Source organism: Cetorhinus maximus, chromosome 12, assembly GCF_964194155.1.
Source record: "Cetorhinus maximus chromosome 12, sCetMax3.hap1.1, whole genome shotgun sequence".
Lineage (NCBI taxonomy): Eukaryota > Metazoa > Chordata > Chondrichthyes > Lamniformes > Cetorhinidae > Cetorhinus > Cetorhinus maximus.
This window is the reverse complement of record NC_135890.1, coordinates 105,285,832-105,299,000: the sequence shown is the minus strand read 5'-3', so window position 1 is coordinate 105,299,000 and position 13,169 is coordinate 105,285,832. Positions and strand designations below refer to the sequence as shown.

General features: G+C 44.2%; 1 protein-coding gene across 2 annotated transcripts in view; it reads left to right on the top strand.

Moving 5' to 3' along the window:
* LOC144687784 (protein-tyrosine sulfotransferase 2-like) overlaps positions 1-13,169 on the top strand; it is a 113,675-nt gene that overhangs the window by 48,299 nt on the left and 52,207 nt on the right. Inside the window, exon 3 of one of the 2 annotated variants that reach the window (XM_078554288.1) lies at positions 10,421-10,518. The gene's annotated coding sequence lies outside the window, so the exon portion shown is untranslated. Of the gene's footprint in view, positions 1-10,420; positions 10,565-13,169 lie in introns of both variants that reach the window. The other variant, XM_078554287.1, reaches the window with a different exon arrangement.

Here is a 13,169-nt window from a genome sequence, read left to right as displayed (position 1 = left end):
CTCTTACAGTTGAGCTGATCCAAAATTCTACTACCTATATCCTAACTCGCACCAAGTGCTGTTCACCCTTCACCCCATCCTCGCTGACCTACATTAGCTTCCAGTTTACCAAAGCTTGATTTTTAAAATTTTTGTTCCCGTGTTCGCCCTCCCTATTGTTCAAGCCTCCTATAACCTCTGAAAACTCTGTTCTTCCAACTCTGGTCTCTTGTGTGTCTCATAGAAACATAGAAAATAGGAGCAGGAGTAGGCCATTTGGCCCTTCGAGCCTGCTCCGCCATTCATCATGATCATAGCTGATCATCCAACTCAATAGCCTGTTCCTGCTTTCTCCCCATATCCTTTGATCCTTTTGCCCCAAAAGCTATATCTAACTCCTTGAAAACATACAATGTTTTGGCCTCAACTACTTTCTGTGGTAGTGAATTCCACAGGCTCACCACTCTTTGGATGAAGAAATTTCTTCTCATCTCACTCCTAAATGGTCTACCCTGTATCCTCAGACTGTGACCCCTGGATCTGGACTCCCCCACCATTGGGAACACTCTTCCTGCCTCTATCCTGTCTAGTCCTGTTCGAATTTTATAGGTTTCTATGAGATCCCCTTTTCATTCTTCTGAACTCCAGCAAATATAATCCTAACCGACTCAATCTCTCCTCATATGTCAGTCCTGCCAGCCCAGGGATCAGCCTGGTAAACCTTCGCTGCACTCCCTCTATAGCAGATAAGGAGACCAAAACTGCACACAATATTCCAGGTGTGGTCTCACCAAGGTCCTGTATAATTGCAGCAAGACATCCCTGCTCCTGTACTCGAATCCTCTCGCTATGAAGGCCAACATACCATTTGCCTTCTTTACCGCCTGCTGCACCTTCAACAACTGGTGTACGAGGACACCCAGGTCTTGTTGCACATTCCCCTCTCTCAATTTGTAGCCATTCAGATAATAATCTGCCTTCCTGTTTTTGTTACCAAAGTGGATAACCTCACATTTATCCGCATTATACTGCATCTGCCATGCATTTGCCCACTCACTCAGCTTGTCCAAGTGAAGCATCTCTGTATCCTCCTCACAGCTCACTCTCCCACCCAGCTTTGTGTCATCTGTAAATTTGGAGATATTACATTTAGTTCCCTCATCTAAATCATTAATATATATTGTGAATAGCTGGGGTCCCAGCACCGGTCCCTGCAGTACCCCACTAGTCACTGCCTGCCACTCAGAAAAAGACCCGTTTATTCCTACTCTTTGTTTCCTATCTGCCAACCAGTTTTCTATCCATCTCAATACACTATCCCCAATCCCATGAGCTTTAATTTTACACACTAATCTCTTAAGTGGGACTTTGTCGAAAGCCTTCTGGAAGTCCAGCTAAACCACATCCACTGGCTCCCCGCCTCATCAACTCTACTAGTTACATCCTCGAAAAATTCCAGAAGATTTGGCAAGCATGATTTCCCTTTCGTAAATCCATGCTGACTGTGTCCGATTCTGCCACTGTTTTCCGAGTGGTCAGCTATTAAATCTTTTTTAATGGACTCTAGAATTTTCCCCACTACTGACGTCAGGCTGACTGGTCTATAATTCCCTGTTTTCTCTCTACTTCCCTTTTTAAATAGTGGGGTTACATTAGCTACCCATCAATCTGTAGGAACTGTTCCAGAGTCTATAGAATCTCAAAAGATGACCACCAATGCATCCACTTCTCGGAAGATGATCACCAATGCATCCACTGTCTCCTGCTTTCTTTGCTCAACTATTGGAGGCTGTGCCACCCTAAGTTCTGGAATTCCTTCCCTAAACTTGCCCAGCTCTCCACATCTCTCTACTCCTTGGCGATGCTTCTTTCAACTTATCTTTTTGACCAAGCAATTAATTCCTAATGATGATGTCTTGGCTTTTTTGCCAAATTTTGTGCTCCTGTGAAAACCCTTAGGACATTTTACCATATTAAAGGCACTATGTTGTTTGTTCTTTGGGATTCCAAGTAGGCATAATATAATTGCCTACCTATGACCTCTTTGCCACTCTGTCTCCTACTATGTTGTGTATACATGTGTGATTGACCGAAAAATACACTGTTATAAACTTCACAAACTCCATTGCATTGTTTACTCTGACCAGCTTTGATAGCTGTGATCTCACACAACAGGCTTACTGTTGGAAAGTACTTTTCGTGCTGCAGACAGCATTACGCTAAATTGACATTTTTCCTGTTTCTTACTTGGAATTGATTCCCCATAATATCTTTCTATGAAAGTTCTTTGTTTATGACCTTAGTGAACACGGGAGATGTACCAGATTTTATTTAAATCTGTAGTTTTATTAAAAAAAATAGTTTGAGGGCAGCAAGATGCACTTTTGACCTTGAAGAGAACACTGTGTACAGGATAACTAAAATAACTTGTATCTCCAAATCAATACCTATCACACGTTTTCATTTGTCGTAGTTTGATTCTGGACAGCTCATTGTGTGCTATTTTTAGCATGATTTAAGATGCATTAATGAAAACAAGGTTATTTGTAGGTACCTTGATTAGTTTAAAGTTTGGTACTATATTTCAATTTTTCAGGAGCATCTTGAAAGTATATCTAAAGGCTACTTGGTGTTTGCAAACTTTAAGTAACATTCCATTGTGCTCCAATTGACAAAACAAAAAATGACTTTCTTATGGCAGCAGAAAATAACTTGCAGGTAACCTATAATCTGAATTTGTGAGAAAACAGGATTATTGGAATTTGGTAGATGAAAAAAGACCATGATCTATCTAGGTAACCTTCCACCATATTAGTAGTCACATAGTAGAATGATGATTGAGTTGTTAACTATGGCAATCAATCTCTATCAAGTTATCTACAAGATTAGATATTAGGCGAGGTGTCAATAACCTATTGTCTTTGATTGTTTTGAACTGTTTCATTAGCCCCTTTACTTTAACCTAATCACTCACTTGCTTTTGCAGTTACCCAAAGAGGAGGCTGTAGTTTCAGTTCATTAATCCAGATGCAAAGAAATCATTGACCACATCTTTTGCTGTTCAGTCTGCTATATTAACAGTTATACAAATCACTTCCAGTCTTTGTACTCAACAATATCATTTTGAATGTTTTGACTTAATCACTCAGCACGGGCATCATTCTAACTTTGTTGAAGTAGCTCTCAGGTGTTGGCAGTCATGATTCCTTCTTACCCCACTCCCAGGATCCTGAGCCCTTATCTCTTTAGGTTCTCTTCCACCTCCCTAAATGGCCTCCCTGAACTCATTGTTCATGAGACCCACCTGCTGCTCCCTCAATGCTATTGCTAAGCATCTAGATTCTTGCCAGACCCTTATGTAACATTGTAAATGACTCCCTCTCTTCAACCACTGTACTACTAGTTGAAAACATTATCATCATTTTGCCTCCTCAAAAAAACCATCCTCAACCCCACTGTCCTTGCATGCCACCATCCTGTCTCCAATCTCCCTTTCTTCTCAAGTCTTTGAGCATGTTGTTGCCAAATACTTCGTAACCCATTGTTTGAATTTCTGTAATCAGATTTCTGCCTTTCCCACCGCATCTAAATGGCCCAAACCAAAGTCATAAATAATCTTCTCCGTACCTTTTTCACCATGGTGGATTAGCCCATCTTAAGCTCTCTCTGAGTCTTTGATACTGGTGACTAATCCTCCTCCATATCCTGTCCTCCATTCAGGTGGGACTGACCTAGCTTGGAGCCAATGTTATCAGTGGCTGCCAGAACATCTGCAACAGTGGCTTCTCTTACCATCCCTGCTGCATCATTTTTGGAGTTCCCCAAGAATCCATCCTTAGCCCTCCTTCTCTTCCTTGTGTACACATCACCCCTTAGGGATATCGTGTATAAACATAGTGCTAGTTTCCACCTGTATGCCAATGGTGCCTAATTGTGCCTATTTAACACTTATCTCAATGCTTCCACTGTGACCACGCTGATAGTGGAATAAAGGTAAGAAAGCACAATGTGTTAATAGCAGAACAAGGGTAAGTACTCTGTGAAAGAACAACATGGAACAAGTAACAGATGGCCCTTTTTGGGGGGTGGGGTGGGGGGGACGGGACGGTGGTTGGGGAAGAAGGATGGAAAAAGGGGGGAAAAAATAAACAAATGATTAAAAATGAAAATAAATGGATAAAAAATATATATAACATTTTTAAAAAAGGGGTGAAGATAGTGGAGAGAGTTCATGGCCTGAAATTGTTGAACTCAATGTTAAGTCCGGAAGGCCGTAACGTGCCTAATCAGAAGACGTGGTGCTGTTCCTCCAGTTTGTGTTGGGCTCCTCCATTGAAGCATTGCAGCAGGTCAGGTCAAGGACGGACATCTAGGCATGAGAGCAGGAGGGTGTGTTGAAATAGCAAGTGACAGGAAGGTCTGGGTCATGCTTGCAGCCAGATTGAAGGTGTTCCGCAAAGCGGTCACCCAGTCTGTGTTTGGTCTGCCCAATGTAGAGGAGACCGCATTGGGAGCAATGAATACAGTAGACCAAATTGAAGGAGGTGCAAGTGGAGCACTGCTTCACCCAAAAGGAGTGTTTGGGCCTTGGACTGTGAGGAGGTAAAGGGGCAGGTGTTGCACCTTATGCGATTGCATGGGAAGGTGCCGTAGGAAGGAGATGAGGTGTTGGGAGTGATGGAGGAGTGGACCAGGGTGTCCGGAGGGAATGGTCCCGACGGAATGCTGACGGGGTGCTGAGGGGGAGATGTGTTTTGGGGCGGCATCATGCTGGAGTTGGAGGAAATGGCAGAGGATGATCCTTTGAATGCGGGGCTGGTGGGGTAAAAGTGGGAACAAGGGGGACCCTATCATGGTTCTGGAAGGGAGGGGAAGGTGTGAGGGCAGAGGTGCAAGAGATTGGTCGGACACGGTTGAGGGCCCTGTCAACCACAGTGGGTGGGAAATCTTGGTTAAGGAAGAAGGAAGACATGTCAGGCGTCGTTTTTGAAGGTGGCATCATCAGAACAGATGTGACAGAGGCAAAGGAACTGAGAGAATGGGATGGAGCCCTTAGAGGAAGCAGGATGTGAGGAGCTGTAGTCGAGGTAACTGTGGCAGTCGGTGGGCTTGTAATGAATATTGGTGGACAGTCTATCACCAGAAATGGAAACAGGTCAAGGAAGGGAAGTGTCGGAGATGGACCATGTGAAAGTGATAGAGGGGTGGAAATTGGAAGCAAAATTGGTAACTTTTTCGAGTTATGTAGTAGTATGAAGCGGCACTGAAACAGTTGTCAATGTACCGAGAGAAGATTTTCAGAAGGGGGCCAGAATAGGACTGGAACAGGAATGTTCCACATACCCTATAAAATGGCAGGCATAACTAGGACCCATGTGGGTACCCTAGCCTGCAAGATGCAACACCTACCCCTTTACCTCCCCCTCCTCACCATCCAAAGGCCCAAACACTCCTTCTGGGTGAAGCAGTGCTTCACTTGCACTTCCTTCAATTGGGACTGCTCCCATTGCAGTCTCCTCTACATTGAGGGAACCAAATGCAAACTGGGTGACCGCTTTGTGGAACATCTTTGGTCTGTCTGCAAGCATGACCCAGTCCTTCCTGTCGCTTGCCATTTCAACACACCATCCTGCTGTAATGCCCACAGGTCCATCCTTGGCCTGCAGCAGTGTTCCAATAAAACTCAAAGCAAACTGGGTGAACAGTACCTCATCTTCTGATTAGGCACTTTACAGCCTTCGGACTTTACAGACTTAACATTGAGTTCAACAATTTCAGACCATGAACACTCTCCTTTATCTTCACCCCTTTTTTTAATCTCCTTGATTTTTAAATTTATTTTAATTTTTTATCCACTTTATTTTCATTTTTATCCATTTATGCATTGTTTTAGCCCCTTTTTATCCCCATTTCTATCCTTTTTCCCCAACCATCACCCCTCTCCCCACCCCCCTACCCCCAAAAGGGCCATCTGTTATTTGTTCCATAACAAAAACAAAAATACCTGGAAAAACTCAGCAGGTCTGGCAGCATCTGCGGAGAGGAACACAGTTAACATTTCGATGCCGAATGACCCTTCAACAGAACTGAGTAAAAATAGAAGAGAGGTGAAATATAAGCTGGTTTAGGGGGTGGGGGGGACAGGTAGAGCTGGATAGAGGGCCAGTGATAGGTGGAGATAACCAAAAGATGTCACAGACAAAAGAACAAAGAGGTGTTGGAGGTGGTGATATTATCTAAGGAATGTGCTAATTAAGGGTAGAATGGACAAGCAAGGTACAGATAGCCTTAGTGGGGGTGGGGTGGAGTGAAGGAATCAAAAAAGACTAAAAGGTAGAGATAAAACAATGGATGGAAATACATTTAAAAATAATGGAAATAGGTGGGAAAAGAAAAATCTATATAAATTATTGGGAAAAAAAGGGGGGGAATCGGAAAGTGGGTGGGGTTGGAGGAGAGAGTTCATGATCTAAAGTTGTTGAACTCAATATTCAGTCCGGAAGGCTGTAAAGTGCCTAGTCGGAAGATGAGGTGCTGTTCCTCCAGTTTGCATTGAGCTTCACTGGAACAATGCAGCAAGCCAAGGACGGACATGTGGGCATGAGAGCAAGGTGGAGTGTTGAAATGGCAAGCGACAGGGATGTCTGGGTGATGCCTGCGGACAGACCGAAGGTGTTCTGCAAAGCGGTCACCCAGTCTGTGTTTGGTCGCTCCAGTGTAGAGGAAACCGCATTGGGAGCAACGAATGCAGTAGACTAAATTGAGGGAAGTGAAGTGCTACTTCACTTGAAAGGAGTGTTTGGGCCCTTGGACGGTGAGGAGAGGGGAAATAAAGGGGCAGGTGTTGCACCTTCTGCGGTTGCATGGGAAGGTGCCATGGGAGGGGGTTGAGGTGTAGGGGGTGATGGAGGAGTGAACCAGGGTGTCCCGGAGGGAATGATCCCTGCGGAATGCCGCCGGGGGGTGAAGGAAAGATGTGTTTGGTGGTTGGCGGAAATGGCGGAGGATGATCCTTTGAATGCGGAGGCTGGTGGGGTGATAAGTGAGGACAAGGGGGACCCTATCATGTTTCTGGGAGGGAGAGGAAGGTGTGAGGGCAGATGCGCGGGAGATGGGCCAGACACAGTTGAGGGCCCTGTCAACCTCCTCAGTTAAGGAAGAAGGAAGACATGTCAGAGGAACTGTTTTTGAAAGTGGCATCATCAGAACAGATGCGACGGAGGCGAAGGAACTGAGAGAATGGGATGGAGTCCTTACAGGAAGCGGGGTGTGAGGAGCTGTAGTCGAGGCAGCTGAGGGAGTCGGTAGGCTTGTAATGGATATTGGTAGACAGTCTATCACCAGAAATTGAGACAGAGAGGTCAAAGAAGGGAAGGGAAGTGTCAGAGATGGACCATGTGAAAATGATGGAGGGGTGGAAGTTGGAAGCAAAATTAATAAATTTTTCCAGGTCCAGGCGAGAGCATGAAGCAGCACCGAAGTAATCATCGATGTACCGGAGAAAGAGTTGTGGGAGGGGGCCGGAGTAGGACTGGAACAAGGAATGTTCCACATACCCCATAAAGAGACAGGCATAACTGGGGCCCATGCGGGTACCCATAGCCACACCTTTTATTTGGAGGAAGTGAGAGGAGTTAAAGGAGAAATTGTTCAGTGTGAGAACAAGTTCAGCCAGATGGAGGAGAGTAGTGGTGGATGGGGATTGTTTGGGCCTCTGTTCGAGGAAGAAGCAGAGAGCCATCAGACCATCCCGGTGGGGGATGGAGGTGTAGAGGGATTGGACGTCCGTGGTGAAGAGGAGGCAGTTGGGGCCAGGGAACTGGAAATTGTTGATATGATGTAGGGTGTCAGAGGAATCACGGATGTAGGTGGGAAGGGACTGGACAAGGGGAGAGAGAATGGAGTCAAGATAGCAAGAAATGAGTTCCGTGGGGCAGGAACAGGCTGACACGATCGGTCTGCCGGGACAGTCCTGTTTGTGGATTTTGGGTAGGAAGTAGAAGCGGGCCGTCCGAAGTTGGGAGACTATCAGGTTGGAAGCTGTGGAAGGAAGATCTCCAGAGGAGATGAGGTCAGTAACAGTCCTGGAAACAATGGCTTGTATTTGTTCCATGTTGTTCTTTCACAGAGTGCTTACCCTTGGTCTGCTATTAACACATTCTGCTTTCTTACCTTAATATCACTATCAGCACCTCCTTTAGCCAGTGCTACTACTATTAACACTCACTTTGTCTTTTCGTGCATGACTTCTTTGTCAATCTCTCCTTAGCCCTCACTTATTGCTGGCCTTCTATCCAGCTTCACTTGCTCCAACCCCCCTTAAACAGTATACATTTCATCACATTTCTGCTTCTCTTCAGCTCTGAAGAAGGGTCATACAGACTCGAAACATTAACTGTTTCTCTCTCCACAGATGCTGTCAGACCTGCTGAGTTTTTCCAGCATTTTCTGCTTTTATTTCAGATTTCCAGCATCTGCAGTCTTTTGCTCACCTAAGGGTAAAAAGGGAATTGGCAAAAACTTTAAACTAGTGAGATGGAGGGTGTGATGCATGGGGAGAGATCTGCAAGAAATGAAACAAGGCTCGAAAAAGTAAAAAAAAACGGGGGGGAAGGAGGGCATTGGATGAGGAAGCTAAGGAAGGACATAAATGGCCAGGGAATAAAAGGAACAGGGTTGTAAAAAGATGATGCAAAAATAAAGTAAGAGGAATTGCTACTAACAATGAGGTAAACTGTACAGCAATGAATAGTGTCCGTAATAGAACAGGCGAATTGGAGGCAACAAATATACTCGTGACTACTGAGCCAGGGCTACAGAAAAATCAGGACTGGGAATTAAATATTGCTGGGTATAACATTTAGAGAAGATAGAGAGCGTAAAAGGGGAAATGGAGTAACTGTGCTTATTAGAGATAATTATGGCTGTGGGGAAAAAGACAGAAATAGAATCCTTGTGGATAAAGACAAGAAATAATAATAGGAGTAGTCTGTTAATTCCTTCTGAAGCCCCATGGTGAAATAGGAAACCAGACACTAATCTTTTACCTAAATACTAGACTTATTTACAGAATGCAATATATGTCTGCCTCCTCCCTCACCAACTCCTCAGTGTCCCAGAGTACTCAACGTACTTAATCAATGAATGCCCTTCACCTGTGGATTCCTAATCTTAATACAATTAATATAACATTCACAGATTTCCCTTTTTCTTTAAATCAAAACTTTATAACACACCAACTATTATTTCAAAACAAAGAAAAAATGATTTTCCATATTTTATGCACCACATCATAATTCTTCATCACACAGGAAGTAATTGAGACAAGTATCATAGCTTTTGTTTTAAGGGGAGACTAGATAAGCATATGTGGGGGAAGGCAATAGAGGGTTAAGCTGCTCATGTTGAATGAAGAAAAATGGGAGGAGGAACATGGACTGTTTGGCTGAATGGCCTGTTCCTACATTGTATACTCTATTTAATTCTTTGTATGATTGTCGGAGGTCAAGGAAGATAACTAAATATATAAGTAAGAAAAGGCTACTTAACTAATCAAGCATATTCCAACTTCTGTATATTATTTTCCTGGTGGGCTTCCATCACAATTACCCTGACCACCACCTGTCATATTTACTTTAAAGAATGCTAGAATTTTGGAGATATTGATGGCACAGAATGATTTTTGATTTTTTTTCAATGAAAAGTAGAACAAAAGATCAGATTAGTGACTGTTGGCAGGTGGCCGAAGAGACAGAATCTGTGAAAGGAATGCTGCGTGGAGCTAGCATGATGGACTGAATGGCCTTTTCTTATTCCCGACTTTGTTCCTTCCCTACTTCTGTTATTGCTAAAGTCAAGTAGTGCTAGTTTTGTGTGTGTTTATGATCTTATGCTTGGTGTCCAATGTAAATCGCTAGCTAAGTTAGTCCCCTTAGTTCATGGTAGTTATTCTCCTCTGAATGTTTTGTAAAGCATCAGTATGCTTTTTGAAGTAGGATGACTGAAACTGTGTGCAAGGCCCAGAATTATCCCCATCGTTTGATCTGTACAATGGACAACTTGTTCCAATTTGTGTTTCAGTATGCTATAGAGGCATTGGTTTGTCGTCTTGTAACTCTTTCACACTGAGATAGTTTCAGGGTCGAGAAAAAAATATTGCAGATGCTAGAAATCTGAAATAAAAACAGAAATGCTGGAAATACTCAGCGGGTCGGGTAGCATCTATGGAGAGAGAAATGAATTTAAATTTAAGGTCAATAATCTTTCATTAGTTCTGCCCAATTTTTGGGAAAAAAAACTTCAACCAACTTTTGTTTTAATGCCAGGTTTGGAAATATTTAAATACATTTAAGGAATAAATTGCTTTTACTGTTAAGCAATTTGTATCAGAGATTTATTACTAAATGTCAGCAGGTTTTAATTGTTTGTTTTTCCTCCCCAGTTCTTTGTGTCTCATGTATTTACATGGAGAAGCGACAGTAAAATGTCAAAATGATATTTTTGCAACACTCAAGATGGTGTCAATGTTGCATCTATAAGGTATGACAGAGGTGTTAAATGCAATTCTTTTTGAAGACTGCACAAGGTAAAGATTCATATTTTAACTCTTCCTGGCAGGGAATAAAAAAAACTAATATTTACTAGTTGCAGTGTGCATATGTGTAAGTCACTTTCAATTTCACAGCTAGAAATGTATGGGTAAAATAGTTCGGTTTCTGAATGTAATTGGGAATTTAAAAGTTTAGTGGATATTGTGCTAGAATTCAGCATGAAATGCATGTTCCAGGAAAATATTTGAGGGAAGCTAGAATCCATCGAAGATATAGTATATTCTCTGGCCTTTGATTCATTTGTACTTTTAATGACAGTATAATCAGCTGTTTTGTTTCTAGTTATGTACATAAAATGTATTTTAAAAATATAATTTAGTCGAGAGGTTTCTGATGACTTTAAGTAAGAGGATTAACAACAAGTAATGAAGACAGCCATTTGAACCCTAATATAATACAATCTTTTGTGATCTCCCAGATATTATGATATACTATATCTTTCACCTACCTGGAAAAAATGTGAATTAAATATTTCGAAAAAAAAAGCAATGCAGGAGAAAGTTATTGATATAATGTTTCTGACAAAGACTTTGCTCCTTCTAGAATTGCTTTTCAAAACATGGTAGGAACAATAAAGTTGACTATTTTCTGTTAGTATTGGAAAGACTATTGTATAGGTTAAAGAGTAATTACATGGAATAACCCCAGGGAAGGTCAGAATCAGTGGTAACGCTCTCCTCTGAATCAAAAGGTTGTGTGTTCAACTTCCATTCCAGATATTTGAGCAGATAGGGCTGAATTTTACCAGTCCTTTGAAGATGAACTGGAAGGCAAAATGGCTCGTAAAATGATGGAATGTGTTGGGCGGGAAGCTTCTAGCCCACCCCACAAGAATTTTACTAGTGACAGAACGAGCTCCTGCAGCATGGGTTTATCGAGATGGCCTCCCAGCAGGTTCCCGGGGAGGGGTGGGGAGTCTTCGGCCAGAATTTTATGGCCCTGTCGTGACAGGTTTGGCAGCCCAGCCAAAAGTCCATTGACTTTCGGTGGGACCTGATGATCCTGGCAACAGGCAGGGCCGGAAAATCCCATCCTTGGGGCGGAATAGCCCCAGATTTGCATTGTGTGGGGGTGGGTTTTCACACCCTATCATCCCAAACCTGCCACATTATTTATGCGCTCCCAGGAAACACGCATTTCCATGGCGGGCAGGCTTTCATTCGCCCGCCCGCCATTACCTCACTGCTTCATTACACTGGGCACCATATTTAAAGTCCAGCCATGCGCCTACATCTCAGTGCTTCCAGACGATGACTGCTGCAAAGAAGACATGGCCCTGAAAGGCAAAAAAACTTCAGTCCCCCGGGTTCAGCCATGCATCACTGGGAATGCCTTTTGGATGCCGTGGAGTCCCGCCGGGATGCCCTCTATTCCAGCTCTGGCCGCAAGATGGGTAGCACCCTCACTAACCCAGCTTGGGAAGCGGTGGTCAGCGCCAATGCCCTCCAAAAGAGGACCGCCACCCAGTCCCACAAGAGGATGAATGATTTCTTCCGCCAGGGTAAGTCACTCTTCTCATCACTCTCAACTCTCTCACTCTCAAACCCATCACACATCCATGGGGATCGCACTCACTGCCAGCTCATGAGACATCACCATTCACTCTCTCTCACTCCCCGTCATTGTCCTCATCCCATCCATGGGACCACTCACCACCCATACAGGCCAAGCATACTTTTCATCTGGCCTGGCAGGCGTCCTGCTTACACTCTCCCATCTCTAAGCAGGACAAGCAGGCAAACAAGAACATGGAGAGGTCGCAAACTGGTGGAGGAATGCCTGAAATCAAGGTCCTCATGGACTTTGAAAACCATCCAGCTGGCTGGCAATGATCTGGACCAGCCTGTGCTGATGGTAAGGGCAGTGGTGCTGTACCAAGTGAGGGTCCAGCAGTGCAACATACATCATACAACCATGCTATAAGTAATGTGTCCTGTTACACGGACCACTGCCATGCACTAATTTTCTCTCCTTGCTTCCGCAGGGACATCTGGGAAACAGCCGATGGAGTCCATGACCCAGGGCCTCCAATCAAGCCGTGATGAAACCTCTGAAGAGAAATCGGAAGGTACCCTCCTTGAAGTCCCGTCACAGTGCTCACCCACACCCTCCACCAGTGCAGAGACACAAACCTCGGTGGGTCCTAGCTTTAGAATAGCTTCAGGATCACAATCTGGTGAGCATATCGCACTGTCGGACCCACAACAAGCGGCGGCAGGGACTCACCTGGCACTCGGCGGACTGCTGGAGGTCAGAAATTTGCTGAGTTCAAGTCAGATGGCGAGCCTCTGGGCTGCTTCATGTCACAGTTGCTGGAGCTGCAAAGTCAAGCTCGGGAACATCAGGAAGGGATGTCCACTGCACTCCTCAGATTGCAAGGCACGATGGAGGAGTTGACGTGATAGCACCAGCATGCCAATGCACCAAGGTCAACACTGGTAGGATGGCAGCCGCCACGGAGACCTTGGCCCAGGACGTCACTTCTGCATTGCTGCATTGGATCAACTCCATCGCTGATGCTCCAGTTGGCCTCCAACAGTGTGTACACGAGAGGGTTGCCGGGCAGCTAGGTCTCAATCC